The sequence below is a fragment of the Apium graveolens genome, chromosome 9 (assembly GCF_009905375.1).
Source record: "Apium graveolens cultivar Ventura chromosome 9, ASM990537v1, whole genome shotgun sequence".
Lineage (NCBI taxonomy): Eukaryota > Viridiplantae > Streptophyta > Magnoliopsida > Apiales > Apiaceae > Apium > Apium graveolens.
Window position 1 is genome coordinate 191,519,766 of NC_133655.1, and position 15,659 is coordinate 191,535,424.

The 15,659-nt window shown below is 34.0% G+C and overlaps 2 non-coding genes across 2 annotated transcripts; both read right to left on the minus strand.

Annotated features, from left to right (window-relative positions):
- Positions 1-12,747: 12,747 nt before the first annotated feature.
- On the minus strand, positions 12,748-12,854 carry LOC141687559 (small nucleolar RNA R71). Its single transcript, XR_012561054.1, has one exon. It is a non-coding gene; the product is annotated as a small nucleolar RNA R71 (small nucleolar RNA).
- Positions 12,855-13,933: 1,079 nt separating this feature from the next.
- Positions 13,934-14,040, minus strand: LOC141687560 (small nucleolar RNA R71). Its single transcript, XR_012561055.1, has one exon. It is a non-coding gene; the product is annotated as a small nucleolar RNA R71 (small nucleolar RNA).
- Between the last annotated feature and the right edge of the window lie 1,619 nt (positions 14,041-15,659).

A 15,659-nucleotide genomic window follows, 5' to 3' on the forward strand; every position in this document is an offset into this window, starting at 1 on the left:
GGTGAGAGAACTTTTGGTGTCAAAGTCTGCATTGTTCACTTGATGCTTTGGTGTAGAAGCAACACACTTTGTCCTTGCTTTTTGAGTTCATGTCTGCAACAAACAGGCTCCCTTTCCTTCCTCTTTTGAGAGTAATTTCACCAGTCTTCTTCTTTAAGATTGTACAATCATCTCTATCAAATTCAACTTTGAATCCTTTATCAGTGAATTGGCTGACACTTAGAACATTAACCTCAAGTCCTCCAACTAGTGCTACATCTTGATTGACAATATTTCCACAAATTAAATTACCATATCCCATTGTGAATTCTTTGTTGTTGTCTCCAAAGGTTACCAAAGGGACAACCATCTCCTCAAACTATGATAGCACGGCTTTATCACCTGTTATGTGATTGGAACAACCACCATCAATGACCCACATGACTTTATTCTTCTTTCCCTGCACACAATGAGTTTTAAGTGTTTTTAGCTACCCAGACAGTGTTGGGCACATTCTTCTTCTTTGCAGAGTTAGTAGGAGTAGAGCTTGAGTTATCAAAAGAAACAGTTTTCTTAGGTTGACTAACATTCTTATTTTTGACCTCAGATCCAAGATTGATTTCTTTTAGATCTTTTCTTAATTTATGACAGTTATTCATGACCTTCATGTTGTAGGGAAAGCAATCGAACTTGTCAAAAAAAGAATAAGGATCATCTGTTTGTGCTTCATTGTTCTTGCATGCCCCATACTTTGGCTCACTACAGTTTTTTTTACAAAGATGAGTTATGTGATTTGTTGAGCTACATTATTGACACTATTTTCTAGGGGCATCTGCAACATAAGCATAATTGTTACTTTTGTTGACTCCAATGTTTCCATTTCTGTTTTTCTTTTTCTTCCATGTGCTTTTATTCTTTGCTTCAGTTTTAGGTGTCTTGAGAAATCGACTAGTCTCGGGCTTCTTCTCACTTACAGTGTTGATAGTTGATTTAACACTTTTCTTGCTTTCATCCTCATCTAAAATTTTTTACTTGATGATGAGCTCTTCTGCATTGAAATTCACCTCACAGGCTTTGAACAAGGGTGCATTCACCTTTTGAAGCACAATATGAACTTCCTTATTCACACTTTCTTTGCATTTATAAATTTGATTTTTCTTTTGAGATGAACTAGCCTCATATTCTAGCCCAATTATCACAATAGCACAAGGTTTATTATTTTCATGATATTGGAAAACTAATTTAGAAGCATTTTTAAATGACTTAAGTTTAGGTTCATTTATCTCAATCTTTTCTCTTAGTATAGTCTCTATCTCCTCAACATATTTTAGTTTTTTTTAAGATATTCATTTTTTACCTAACAGATTATAGGCTCACAGGCTGTAGTTCTAGTTCTTGTTTCTCTATCTCCAGTTTCTCATTCACTTTAGAAAGTATGTTCATTTCCTTAGTGACAACCACCATACTTGTGTGAATGTGAAACATTTCCATACTCATCTTTTCAATAGTTTCTTTATATTGAAAGGCATTTAAATCAATAGTGGTTAAGATGGGTACCTTAGATTTTGATGCAGATGATTCTCCTTCCTCCAAGGCCATAAGAGCATAGTTTCTATATTCTTCATCATATGTATCATCCTAACTTTTTCCCTCGACAATATAAGCTTTTCCCTTTTGTTTCTTCAGAAGTGCTTCATACTTAACTTCAAGATTCAAATATGCCTTATATGTCTTCACTTTGTTTGGCTTTCTGCATTCCGTGGTAAAGTGACCAAGCTTATCACACTTATAGCATCTAATTTTAGATCTGTCCACAGATCCTGACTTATAGCCACCTTTTCCAGTTGTGTTTATCTGAGATTTTCCTTTTCAGTTGTTATTATAGGATGAATGACCTTTACTCTTGAAATACCTAGGCTTCTTGACTTTTATTTTTGAAAACTTTCTTGCCAGGTAGGCCATAGACCGATACATTTCATCCAACTCATCAAGAATATAGTATTCATTATGTTATAGTTCCAAAATGACTTGTTTTTTAGGTTCCTTGCATTTCTGTTAAACATCCTGTATAACTTGAATCTGAGATTTAGTTTCACTTTCAGTCATCTTTTGATCATTTGTTATCAAGGCACTTGACATATCAACAACATGTACTTTATTTAACTTAAATGATTTTCTCTGCATCATCTCAAGTTCATAGGTTTTTAGAATTCCATACAAAACCTTCAAGGTTATCCTGCCTAGATCTCGATCCTTCCCTTATTGCAGAATTTTTTTGTTTTAAGTGATCATGAAAAGTGAGTAAAAACTTCAAGTTGAGCTCCTCAACATAGTAAAACTTTTCATGCAACTGCAAGTCATTTATCAGTTTGTTAAACCTCTCAAAAATTTTAGTAATGCCTTCTTTTTATTTAGCCATTAAATCCTCATACTATGAGATCGGTATTCTTCTTTGATATGACCTTACTTCCTCAGTTCATTCACACGAGATCTTTATCTTCTCCCAGATTTGATTGGCTGACTCACAGTTCATAACGTTGTTGTACATAAAATTATTAAGAGATTCAATCAAAATGAGTTGTAAATCACTGTCAAGTGAGACCTTCTCTTTCTATGAATCAGTGTATGTAGATGGATCTTTTGGAGCATAGTGACCAGGAACAACAACATCATCTTGTGTAGCCTCAGGTACCCTCACCATAGGAATGAAGGGTCCATGCTTGAGAATCTCAAGATACAGTGGATGAGCCATCCTGATGAACAACATCATCTTCTTCTTCCATAGAGTGTAGTTTTCTTTATCAAAGACATGGATCTTGATACTGCTAAGATTTTGTGCACTCATACTTCCAAGATCTAGTCTGTTTACTTTCAGATTTTGCTCTGATACCACTTTTTAGGTATGAAATGCATATGAAGGGGGGGTGGATGTGTGTTTCTTGATTTTTCTTTAAATTGTTGTAAATTACTTTTAAGAAGATCAAGTTTTTGTTTTGGCTTTGGAACTCAACAAACTATTTAAAATTTGAAGTGATAATAAATTGACTGTAAAAGACACAGAAAATAATTATCAAAACTAACTTGATCTTTATATTAAAAAATCAAATATTTTATGGTACAAATCTATGTTCTTGATTATTTAAGAACTCAACCTACTTCGTGAGAGAATACAAGGAATTCTAGACTATTTTATTATTACTGGAACTAAGGACTTGTGACATGATTTATAGATCAACATGCACAGCTTACAGAAATTGCACTAAAATAGACTAACACATTTTCTAAAGTCCTTTTATCTATTTCTATTTTGAGTACAAATCTACATACAATCTTCCAGGTTTGTTACCCTCATTTGTCAAGTTCATCTTGGCCCTTGATCTTGCACTCTTCAAGCTGTATTTGTAGACTTTTTATTTTAATATAAAATGGTTTGTTGACAAATAATCTTGAATCTTCAGGATAGATGCATTCTTTAATTGAATTTGTTATCGAGATCTTTAAAGTGTGTAGAGATGTCTGTATCGAGATGTAAAATGGCTTGTCGATATCTCCACTTTTCTACATGTGTAAATGGCTCGTCGATGTCTCCGTTTCTCTACATGTGTTTTGATTTGTCGATATCTCCACTTCTCTACATGTGTAAATGGTTTGTTGATATCTCCACTTCTCTACACGTGTAAATGGCTTATCAATATCTCCACTTCTCTACATGTGTAAATGGCTTGTCGATATCTCCACTACTCTACATGCCAAACTGACTTATCGACATCTTTACTTCTCTATAGGTCAAATTGACTTCTTTACAAGTAAAGTGACTTCTCTACAAGTAAAGAGACTTTTCTACAAGTGAAGAGACTTCTCTACAAGTAAAGAGACTTCTCTATAGGCCAAAATGACTTCTCGATATAACTTCTTGGTAATCCTTGATTTGGGACTCCTTGACATTTGACTTAGAACATTTTTCAGTCTACAACATTATTCTTCACCAAGTTTTTTATCTTCATTCTGAGGCATGATCATGCTTGATCTTCTTCCAGAGATTTATTCCTAGCTTCTTGGCTGTTTACTGAAAAATACTTCAGTCTAGCCTATTCAACATTTTTACAAATTCAAGAAATACCATTACAGATTACATAATAATTATAAGTCAACTTAATCTTAGGATTGTCAATATGACTTAGTTTTGTTATGTTAAGGCATGTCTTGCACAACAGTGAGTCGTGCCAGTTTGGCTACCTCTAGACTAGTGAACGACACATATAACTAAACTAGTCGTGCTAACTCGGGCCGATTTAAGGAAGGTGAGCTCGTGTATGGCTCGCTAGTTACATGAGTTACACGAGTTACATCAATGCACATATGTGCAAGTGGCACGCCGCGCGTGGTGGACGTGGCAAGCCTGGGCCATGATGGGTGAACTGAGGCGCGAGTTGTGCCTATTATTCTAAAATTATGTGTGTATTATGTATTCATGTTTGTTGACTTGTCTATCGAGGGCTTGAGGAGTATATTTTAGTTATGCACAGCCATGTGCAACATGACTGAGGAATGTGTGCAATTTATTATTATTATTATTATTATTATTATTATTATTATTATTATTATTAATAATAATTTTAAGTCAATTACTTCATTTCTCATAGTTTGGACTTAAATTTATATCAATTTATTAACCTTATTAGTTTAGATTCGGTATAATAACTTGTAATTTTCATATATAAAATAAAACATATTTTAAACAAAATACCAAACAAACAAAATTAAAAAAATACATAACAAAAATATTCTATCTATCCACTATTTTATTTTACAAATGCTTCTTGTTGATGTTCCTTGGTAGTTGACGTGCCCGATTCTGAAGATTTGTCCATTATGTCATCCAAACATCCTCTTCTACATCCAAGTCATCTTCTTTCCACCATAGTTGTCTTTTTGCAGCTTAATCCTAATCATTTTTTTCAAACATGTATCTTTACAATATTCGGCACAAGACTTGATCTCTTCTCGTCCAACACTCTTCTATATGCACTAAAAATGGACTCGGACACAATTATAGAGGCAGGAACTACTAAAATGTCCCTTGCAATTTTACCGAAAATTTGTTGTCATGATTCTTCAACCATGTTAGTATTGAGAAATCCTCTTCTAACTCATAATTATAAAAAAACTCCCTAATTATATTAAAAGAAGAAGTAGGTGTAGAAGACGTAGTCGAAATTCTATATTTTTTTTAGTTTGGATAGCCGAAATAGTACCATCAAACCTACAGGCACTACTATATTCAAGTAATGTTGGTGTTAGTAATGCTGAATATAGTAGTGATGTTTCCATCAGAGTTTGTTATTTCTTCATCAATACTTGAGCTTTTTTACATCAGTTTCTATCTTCTCTATCCGTGTTTAGTTGTTACATCATCAATATTTAGCATCAACACGCGTATTTGAGCTTTTACATTAAAGAAGAAGTTGTAAGTACTTCGATGAATACAACATATTCTGTTGTCTTCCTTCTATTATATTTTTTCTTCCTTTTACATCTTTTATCTTCATCATTCTCCCCCTTGGGCTTGGAATCAGACAAGGACTTGAAAGATTTGAGAAGAAAAGAGAAAATTGATATCTAGAGAACTTAATACCAATTGGTACAAGTCAGTGCTAGGCTTACAAGGTGAAGCCTCATGTCCACACTTGAGACAAGTGAATAGAAAGGTTTTGCTCACAAGCTCAGCATCTGAAAAGATTTGTCATGACTTATGTTTATATGGATGTGTTCTTCACTTTCATGCAGCTCTAATAAACAAGATGGGATTTACATGTACTCTCCATAATATTAACATTTTTGAACTCTGGTTCCCCTTGGGAGGGACAACTACCAGAAGTATATTTCATGTCTCAAAATAGAGCATTGAGAAATAGTTCCGAGGGATCGTTGTTCAATAGTATGGACCTTCATTTGAATTGGAGTGAATTTGAATGGTTCCCCCTCAGGATGACCTTCCTCAAACCATAAACATGTAAAGGTTTTGAGCACCTGAAGAGTACATGTGACTTTTCAAAAGGTCTTCACTTAAAAGTGACGAAACCTCTATATTTGTGTTGGCATCATAAAGGTCCACCTCAGCATGTAGCCTCTAACCAATCAAGAGTAGTATCTGAGTGGTAAGCATGAAGACAAGTGTTGTGTTACTTGAATATCTTGACTCAACAAAGAAAAAGATTTTGCTGATGAATCGAGAGTATTCAATTTCTTAAGTACATGGTATCAAAGAAATTTAATCAATGTTTAGAGATATAAGATAAGAGAGTTTGTAGATAAGACTTTTGGAAACTCCCTCTAACAAAAAAAAGAATTTCAAATGATGTGCTTTCCCAGTGAAATGTGCATCTCCAACTTTTAGCTCATGATTCATGAGTCAAATAAAGTTTACAAATGAAGTTTATTAAGAGACAACAGTGGTGATAGACATTTCTTATATAAATCCTTATGTTCTTGATAAGAAGCATTTTCATTTGATCACTTTCACTCATGAGTCAAATAAAGTTTACAAATGAAGTTTTTTAAGAGACAACAGAGGTGATAAACATTTCTTATATAAATCCTTATGCTCTTGGTGAGAAGCATTTTCATTTGATAATTTTCACTCTTTAGTAAATTCTCAAAAACAGGTTTATCCCATTTTCTTCGTTGAGATACATTATATTGTTGAGAGACAAGGTATTTGGTTACACAGTCAATAAGGTTGATGAATAAATAATGATCTGTGGATACTCTCAGTCCTGCTGTAGAGTTCAAACCACATACGTCATCAAAAGAGATATGGACTGATTAGTGGTAAAAAACATCTACTGTTAAAATGAACTAGCAGATAAATTAATGAGTCATCTTTTAACAAGGATGTTCATCAATTTATCAAGTAGCTCATATCTCAAAAATTCTTTTTCAGAAAGATTCAAGCTGAAAGATCTCAAAAAAAAAATTGCAGAAATATTTATGCCGAAAATCTTAAATATTTCTTTTCAAAAGTATTCAAGCTGGAATAGAAATCTCACACATTTCTTTTCGGTAATTTCTAAGCTGAAAGGTTTCAAATATTTTTTTTAAAAAATGTTCAAGCTGAAAAATCTCAAACACTTCATTTTAAAAATATTTTAACTTAAAAAGCATAATCCTTTAAAATAAGGATGTGTCCTAATTTATCAGATTTTACTCTAACTAAACGGAATCTTACCTTATTTTAATAATTTAAGTTTTGGTAAATTTCTCATTTTGAAGAGGTAAAACGAAGATCTAAGTTTATTGTCACCCTTATATATAAGTCTAGCACCTTCTTATCTCTCAAGTAAAACCCTCAAACTGGAAAGCATTTTCCAGGTTGTAGTAGTTACAATGCAAAAAAATGAAACATTCACTTTTGAATCTGTTCTTTATATTTATTGTTCTTATTTGCAACCATATCAACCGTTAAGATTGAATCTTTTACAAACTAAATTATTAAGCTAAAAATATTTGAAATTAATAATATTGTGATTCAAACATGCCTTTCTGAAATACTCCCAGAGCCTAACACCATTTAACAAAGGAACCTTTTGTCCTTTCTAATTTTTAAGTTTGTACTTGAGATATATTAGTCAATGTCTATAAAAAGCTAAATTATAAATAAAGTCATTGAGTAAGGCTTGGGAGAATTTTAGCTTGATCCTACTACTTGTTCATGAAGAAAACTAATAAATAATAGAGTTGTATAATTTGGTGAGATATATTCTAAGTCGAGAGTGAGGAATGTTTGTACAGAATCCTATATCAAGAAATCAAGTATAGATATGTCATAAAGTTGTCATATAGTTAATTTAATAAAGGTGTGTGATGAGGTCTCAATATAACAAATACAAGAAATTAAATATTGAGAATTATGATGTAGCAACCTCCGAGCGTGTAACTAAGTTGGCTAGAGCATTGGTTCTTGACCAAAATAATCAAGATTTAATTTCTGAGGGAGTGGTTAATTCTTCTTGCACTCTAGATTGAAGCGCCACCAGTGTGGTCTTCCTGCCCAATGGGTACAATTTATTTTACTGTAGGATTTGAAATGGTCTGGCGTGATAACGGCTAGGGTGCCCGAAAAAAAGCATATTCTGAAAAAAGAATCAATATGTGACAAAGTCAAGACATCGATATTTTGAAACTTACATATTGACTAGTCAAGATTACTTGTCGATAAGTCAGAAAACCATTTAGTACAACGAACTTTATGATATAATAATACTATATTGTGAAGTCTCAAAATGATAATGAGCAATATCGATAAGTTGAGCCATCTCACAGAATTCACGACATGTGGACTTAAAAAAATTAAAGAGTAGCAATAAACAAATATCTGGAAAAAAAATTCAAGTGACAAATCACAGAGCTTGAGCACTTTCCAATGGTCCAATTTTCGTAGTGTGCACATGACAAGCCTACAATAAAATTTGGAAAGAAATTTAAGCAAAAACTGACCAGGAAAATATTGAAAGACAGTGCCAGAAATGGATGGACGATTCTTATTACATATTATTAAATTTTGTCATGTGCTAAGTAATGTAAAATAGCAAATGGTGTAAGGCACAATCTGCAATATAACGTGCATTCATCCTGTCTTAGTCGTTAAGTTCTTCAAATTTAAACATATAAAACTCTCTTCAAGAAAAAAATGGTTGAGAATTTTCATTGTATTCACATTTTTAGCATCATTTTAGTCTAATAAACTATCGAATTGAAAGTAATTTCTACATTATTTTAAATATGCATTTCATATCAGTTCAACATTATAAAATTTTCATTACTTTTTTCCAAGCACTTTAAGAAATACAAGAAATATGCGGAAACACATTCATCCCCCTTGAATTTGTGAACATGTATCCCACAAATAACATAAGAAATACAATCTCGAACATGCTACCTAGAATATAAATGAATTTAGACAAATAAAAAATACTTTATTTGCATTGAATATGAGCTTGAGAACTACACATCAAAAAAATATGACAAAAAGATTTTTTTGACGAATAACTAACATGCTTATAAAGACTAAAAAACATATATCTCGGAGGATTAAAATCAGATCACATGAAAAGTCTTTTTGGATTGTTAGATTGTTTGTAAATATTTGATACTATTTATTCAGCGATATACCTATTGTATTCACATGAATTTAAATTTATGATGTCAAGTTAAATTGATTTTTTTGGATGAATGCAATGTTAATTAATTTTTTTAATCCATTTCTATTGTTAATCTATCAATTGAATTTTTATTTATATGTTCATTAAATAGCTAATAAAGGTAAAAGTAAGAAATTTGTTACTAAATAAAAATTAACAATATTCATGTGATAGATGTTCAATTAAATATTTTCACTGTAGTTATTATTTTCACTATCTTTTTAAACTATTTATAGATAATAAAATATGTATTATTTTAACTTTTTCGGCCAATCATACGTTTTATATTAACTATATATAAAAGGTTGAACCAATTCAAATATTTAGTTTAACAGCCATTATGCATTTTGACATTTTGACCTAAAATTTAATGATTAAAAAGCAAAAAAGTAAATAGTAAGTACAAAATCCTTAAAATTTTATGTAGATGCAATCTCAAAAATGTAACATAATCTTTGTACGAAATGTTATCAAAACGAGAAAAGAATAAATTGAACTATTTACATATTTAGAATGTTGTTATATAGCGAGTGTTTTTAAAAATCTTTAAACTATATTAGGAAGGTAAAAACTTGTTTAAAAATATCGTGTACTCTCTCGGTAAAAGAGTATAATCGACTTATTACTAATTTCTGTTCAAAATTAAAAAGTTAAAGATCATGTAGTTTCATGAAAAGCATGTTATCATTCCCCAACGGACAAATAAATTCATGAAAGACACGCAACTTATCATTCCCTCCCTCGTGGCTCTTGCGTACTTTAATTTTATTATTTTATTCTTTAATTCAAAATTCTATACATTTATTTATTATATTTCTCATTATGTTGTCTAATCAAATATAGTAAATAAAATTGATTCCAATATAGAATACGTTAAAATTAACATAATTATTAGTAGTTTTTTCTTGTCTTCATTGCAATTTGTTATTTTTAAAATACTTATATATTTGAATTTCGTATTTTTTAATTTAAATTCTTGTATTATGAAATACTTGTATTAAATAACTCATTTTTTACAAAAAAATAAGTATTTATAAATTATAATTTCCCAAACACATCAATAACTTATAAGTAAATTTATTAATATACATACCTAATGATTCACATAAATCAGATTGAAATATGTAAATGATTGGATTAACCAAATTAGGACTGAACGGACTATTCATTAAAAAACTAATAATAACTCAAAGAATAAGACCTATTTATGAGTTCTTGGATTGCTTTGGCCACTCCTTGGTTGCCTATGTTGTCATTATTTCCTGTGACAAAGTAGTATGATCAATTTCTCGTATCTCATCTAATTGGTGCTAAATAAATTATAAGCTTTGCAAAGAAACGAGTATTCCCAGGAAGTAAGAAAACAAGCAAGTTATCAAGGTTTAAAAGAGTTCTGCCAATGCCACGCGAATCAGAGTGTTGAATCGCTTTATCGCGGCCTCTTTGAATCACACCTAAATGTTAAGTGGCATTTATGTCCACTTAAAACGTCCTTTAAAGGCTTGAATTGGTGCTTTGTACTCAAGTATTTTGTATATTTAATTCATTTTTGTAGTGTTTGGCATTTCAGGCATAAATAAGGTATCAAGGAGATTTAGCATTGCTTTGGTGCTAAATTGGTATTAGGAAGGTATTAGGGAAGATTGCTCGTTGAATGCCATAACAAGCCAGCAAAAAAGAAGAAATAATTAGTTTTTCCAGAATGTCAGCGCGCCCGCGATGTAATAGCGCGCGCCCGCGCTGAGACAGCGCGCGCCCGCGCTGCGACAGCGCGCGGCCATGCCGGGTCGAAAACTGAAGAATTCTATTTTGAATAGAAGATTGATTTATAGACTTCTATGCTGATTGGGGCTGCTATATAAAGACAACTTAAAGACGTATTTCATTACAGAGCTTAAGGAGAAGACATCGAGAAGACCTAGAAGCACAAATACAACCAAGGCGAAGAGGATCTAGTTTATTCTTGTGATTCTTTATTTCAAGTTGTAATTTTGGATGCTAGTTTTCTTGTTTTATTGAATCTATTACTCTTGTTTAACGTACTTTGATTATTATTCAGTTTATAAAGACTTAGTTATTATACCATGCTTTCATCGAAACTCACGATGATGATGAGTTCGGTTATGAACTAATCATTATCATGGGGTTCTAGAGGATTTACTTATGGATTTCATTAGTTAATTTGTTTCGATACCTTAGTGTGTATTGATTGTATTCGATACCTTAGTGTGTGTTGATTGTATGATATCCTAGTATTGGTTGTGCTTATTCATCTTATGAGCGTCGCGAACTTATAAGATAATGTATTAATCTCTATTAAAGTGAAAGTGAATATAGGGGTTTAGAACTTGCCATGCTAGCATAGGTTCATATATTTGTTATGCATGATTCGTAGGTAATTTTAACCATCTTACTTGTCCTATGTAATCAAGATAAATAACTTATGCAATAAACCGTTATGTTGTCAAATTCTATAGACATATAGGGTCTCAATATAATTGGTGTCTATTCAGCTTCTATCTCTTTTGTGGATGTCTGGTAGTAGGGTATTCATACAATGAAAGTTGGCGTTTACTAGTTTCGTGTTATCTGATTAGTTGTCATTACTATTGCATGTTAAGGTTAAGAACGAAAGGCTATTGAATGAAGTAGTAATGAAGTTAAAATCCCATGTTTGTCTCATATAGTAAATCAAACCTTTTAATCTCTTAGTTAATTGCATGTTAGTTAATACCGTAGTTATAAACAATCTCAACTTTTTATCATCTTAGCATTGAATAATAACCATACCATTGTTGCATAAGTATATTAATTGAAATTAACCTAAACCAGTCTCTATGGGAATGAACTAGAAAGAATTCTATATTACTTGCGATCACATATACTTGCATGAATATTAGCGCGTATTTTCGTCCTAACAAGGGTTTTTGGCGCCGCTGCCGGGGACTCGGTGTTAATTTTTAGTTTATGTGTTTGACATCAGTGGTCGTTAAAGTTCACTGACTTAGATATTTTACTTACTTGTTACATGTTGCTTTTTCAGGTACTCTAGAGACCGTTTATGCTAACGTGTTCTCGATCTCTAAAGAGAACACTGGATAAAGTGGAGGAAGAAGTTTTAGTAGAGGAAGAAGTTCTTGTAGAAGAGGAGAAAGTCAAAGAATAAGATCTTTTTGCAATGGGAGAACCAGAAGCGAATATGAAGGCATTGATGGATTACTCTCAGCCGAAGATCAATGATATTTAGTCTAGCATTATCAGACCAGCCATCGCGGCTAACACTTTTGAAATCAAAGTTAGCACAATTCAGATGGTGCAGAACTCGGTTCAGTTTGGGGGTTCTCCAATGGAAGATCCCAATATGTATATTAGAGATTTTATTGAGATCTACGACACCTTCAAATTCAATAATTTATCTGAAGATGCTATAAAGCTAAGGCTTTTCCCATTCTCTCTGAGGGATAAAGCTAAGTGTTGGTTGCATTCTCTACCACCAGGCTCTATCACCAAGTGGGAAGATCTTGCTCAGAAGTTTCTCACTAAATTCTTCCCTATGGCAAAGACATCTGCAATCAGGAATGCTCTTACATAATTTGCGCAGCAAATGGGAGAATCTTTGTATGAAGGTTGGGATTGTTATAAGGAGATGCTTAGAAAGTGTCTTCATCAAGGCATGCCTGACTGGATGATCATTAATTGCTTTTATAATGGTTTGGGTGCGACTTCTAGACCCATGCTTGATGTAACATCAGGTGGAGCCTTATGGGCTAAGAGATACGATGAAGCTTATAATTTGATTGAACTGATGGTTGCTGATGAATACCAGAACCCTTCTTAGAGACTGACTCAAGGAAAAGTAGCGGGAATTCTGGAGGTAGATGCAGCTCTTGCTATAGCTGCTCAACTTAAGGCTTTGACGATGAAGGTGGATTTTTTGGCTAATTATGGAGTTAATCAGATCACTAGTGTCTGTTAGTTTTGTGCTGGTGCCCATGAGACAGAGCAGTGTGCTATTTTTAGTGAATTAGCTCAGTTTGTGAGCAACTTTCAGAGGTCGCAACAACCAGTTCCAGCCACCTATCATCCCAACAACCGCAATCACCCTAACTTCAGCTCGAGCAACACCCAGAATGCGATGCAGCAGCCTTATCAGCAGTATGCAGCAAAGCAATACAACCCTCTTGGTTTTCAGCAACCGCAATACGCACCAAGACAACAACTCCAACAATCTAATGAAAAATCTGAATTTGAGGAGTTGAGGCTCATGTGCAAGACCCAAGCGGTTTCTATTAAGACCTTGGAAAATCAAATTAGGCAGATTGCCAATGCCTTGCTGAATCGACAACCTGGTACACTCCCTAGTGACACAGAAGTTCCAGGCAAGAAGGAAGGCGTTGATGGATTACTCTCAGCCGAAGATCAATGATATTCAGTCTAGCATTATCAGACCAGCCATCGCGGCTAACACTTTTGAAATCAAAGTTAGCACAATTCAGATGGTGCAGAACTCGGTTCAGTTTGGGGGTTCTCCAATGGAAGATCCCAATATGTATATTAGAGATTTTATTGAGATCTACGACACCTTCAAATTCAATAATTTATCTGAAGATGCTATAAAGCTAAGGCTTTTCCCATTCTCTCTGAGAGATAAAGCTAAGTGTTGGTTGCATTCTCTACCACCAGGCTCTATCACCAAGTGGGAAGATCTTGCTCAGAAGTTTCTCACTAAATTCTTCCCTATGGCAAAGACATCTGCAATCAGGAATGCTCTTACATAATTTGCGCAGCAAATGGGAGAATCTTTGTATGAAGGTTGGGATTGTTATAAGGAGATGCTTAGAAAGTGTCTTCATCAAGGCATGCCTGACTGGATGATCATTAATTGCTTTTATAATGGTTTGGGTGCGACTTCTAGACCCATGCTTGATGTAACATCAGGTGGAGCCTTATGGGCTAAGAGATACGATGAAGCTTATGATTTGATTGAATTGATGGTTGCTGATGAATACCAGAACCCTTCCTAGAGACTGACTCAAGGAAAAGTAGCGGGAATTCTGGAGGTAGATGCAGCTACTGCTATAGCTGCTCAACTTAAGGCTTTGACGATGAAGGTGGATTTTTTGGCTAATTATGGAGTTAATCAGATCACTAGTGTCTGTTAGTTTTGTGCTGGTGCCTATGAGACAGAGCAGTGTGCTATTTTTAGTGAATTAGCTCAGTTTGTGAGCAACTTTCAGAGGTCGCAACAACCAGTTCCAGCCACCTATCATCCCAACAACCGTAATCACCCTAACTTCAGCTCGAGCAACACCCAGAATACGATGCAGCAGCCTTATCAGCAGTATGCAGCAAAGCAATACAACCCTCTTGGTTTTCAGCAACCGCAATACGCACCAAGACAACAACTCCAACAATCTAATTAGGCAGATTGCCAATGCCTTGCTGAATCGATAACCTGGTACACTCCCTAGTGACACAGAAGTTCCAGGCAAGAAGGAAGCAAAAGAGCAGGTTAAGGCAATTATATTGAGGTCTGGGAAGGTTGCAAGTCAAGAAAAAGCTCAAGTTCAAGAATCTGAAAATGTGGCCTGAAGAAAAAGTACAAAAGGAAGTAGAAGTGGAACCAAGGAAGAAAATTGTGAAATACACTCCTCCTGAGGGTAATACAGGGGAGAAACAGATCTATCCTCCACCTCCTTTTTCTAAGAGGCTATAGAAGTAGAAGTTGGATAAGCAGTTTGCGAAGTTTCTGGAGGTGTTCAAGAAACTTCATATCAACATACCTTTCACTGAAGCTCTTGAATAGATGCCTAGCTGTGCAAAGTTCATGAAAGGTATTCTCTCTCAGAAGGTAAAGTTCGATGACTTAGAGACCGTAGCTCTCAGGGAGGAATGCAGTGCTGTGCTGCAACAGAAGTTACCTCCGAACCTTAAAGATCGTGGAAGCTTCACTATTCCTTGCACCATCGGTAAACTGTCATTCGACAAATGCTTATGTGACTTGGGAGCTAGTATCAATCTGATGCCCTTGTTTATCTTCAAGAAGTTGGATTTACCTTATCCAAAGCCTACTTATATATCCTTGCAGTTGGCCGATCGCTCTATTACATATCCATGAGGCATTGTGGAGGATGTGTTGGTCAAGGTGGACAAACTCATCTTTCTTGCGGACTTTGTAATTCTTGATTTCGAGGAGATAAAAAGATTCCCATAATTTTGGGAAGACCATTCTTGGCTACGGGTCGAACCTTGATTGATGTGCAGAAGGGTGAGCTCACTATACGAATGCTGGATCAGGATGTGACTTTTAATGTATTCAATACCATGAAATTCCCTACGGATAATGAGGAGTGATTAAAAGTGGAGTTGGTCAATTTTATGGTTACTTCAGAACTTGATCAAATGCTAAGGTCTGATGCCTTAGAGAATGCCTTGTTGGGGAATTCAGATGGTGAAGACGATGAAGGTGATGAGCAGTTG